Below are 1,562 nucleotides of genomic sequence, written 5' to 3' on the forward strand. Positions count from 1 at the left end.
TATATATATATGTGTGTGTGTGTGTGTGTGTACATATATACGTATAGATATACATATATAGAAACGTATGCACACACACACACACACACACACACACACACACATACACACACATACACACACCCACATATATATATATATCAAAATATATATGCACGTTTAGGCATGTACATTTATGTATGTGCATATACATGTATATATACACCATTATTATTTTCTTCTCTTTCTCGACAAAATTTTACAATGTTTTTCGGTTAATCAGCAGACGATTTTCTCTGAGCAATTCATGTAATTTTGTTATTACTCTATTTCGAGGAATGATACCTAAACTAGGCAAACCATTATCTATCTATCTATCTATCTATCTATCTATCTATCTATCTATCTACCTATCTATCTATCTATTTTTTTTTTCGATCCCTTTTGATCGTACTCCCCCTTTTTCCCTTCCTACGATCCCTTTTGATCGACACCACCACTTTTTTTTCCTTCCTTCCCCCTCCCAAAAAGAAAAGCTCTACATTGTATTTGTCCCATCTTCGTTGAGCCCTGTGTGGCTAATAAAAGAAATGTATCTATCTATCTATCTATCTATCTATCTATCTATCTATCTATCTACTTATTTATACATATGTCTATCTATTCAGTTCTCTCCCTCACTCTTTCTCTCTCTATAAATTTCTCTCTCTATATATGTGTGTATCTTTATGTATGTATATATATGCACACAAATGCATGCGTATATTTATGTTTATGTGCATGCACACGTAAATAACTACAAAAAAGAAGCAGTTGATATATTACTAAGATTTATAACAAGTGTTTATTTATAAATACGACTTATATAGAATACCGAATGGAATGATACCTTGTCGACTACTTTTCTGCAGTTTATGCTTGTAAACCTGTATGCCTCAAGACATACAGATACAAACAAAGACGGATACTCTCACACTGAATCACGCGCATTTATATATATATATATATATATGAATAGTTTTGAATCTATGAAGGATCGTTTAACGAAGCCAAAAAACGCTAATCTATCTTTACCAATATACTTTCTCGTATCTGTAGATATATCTACAATTAATGTATTCTGAGTTTTGTCGATTTTGCATCAGATTATTCTATGGAAGCGGTGATGTTTGTAAGAAAAAAAGTCTATATTGAAAATAATATAAATATATGAAAAATATACATCGCTCCGAAATATTTATAAATCCATTTCAACACAACGTTAATCTTTTTTATATATTCAGTATTTATCGCTTTTCGACTTCTTATTGTAAGTAACTCTGAAACATTCTTATTTATTACCATTTTCTTTACATATCCTTTGGCGACAATTCGCATGTCTCTTTTTTTTCTTCTTTTCATCCTTTGATATCGCTTTATTTTTGTTTGCTTTGCAATAAATAATTTTTTGTGATATGGTTTTTCACGATTTATATACTTTCCATTTTATTTTCAGCTCTTATCTGCGAAAGAAAAGAGAGGAAAAAAAACATAAACAGAAATGAAAATGGGAAGTAATATATATATATATATATATATATATA

The 1,562-nt window shown here is 29.8% G+C and overlaps 1 long non-coding RNA gene across 1 annotated transcript in view; it reads right to left on the minus strand.

Moving 5' to 3' along the window:
* Positions 1 to 796: 796 nt before the first annotated feature.
* Positions 797 to 1,562, minus strand: part of LOC128248052 (uncharacterized) — an 18,261-nt gene continuing 17,495 nt past the window's right edge. Inside the window, exon 2 of the long non-coding RNA XR_008264323.1 lies at positions 797 to 1,481. This is a non-coding gene — a long non-coding RNA (uncharacterized LOC128248052). The remainder of the gene's footprint in view (positions 1,482 to 1,562) is intronic.

The sequence above is a fragment of the Octopus bimaculoides genome, chromosome 6 (genome assembly GCF_001194135.2).
Source record: "Octopus bimaculoides isolate UCB-OBI-ISO-001 chromosome 6, ASM119413v2, whole genome shotgun sequence".
Lineage (NCBI taxonomy): Eukaryota > Metazoa > Mollusca > Cephalopoda > Octopoda > Octopodidae > Octopus > Octopus bimaculoides.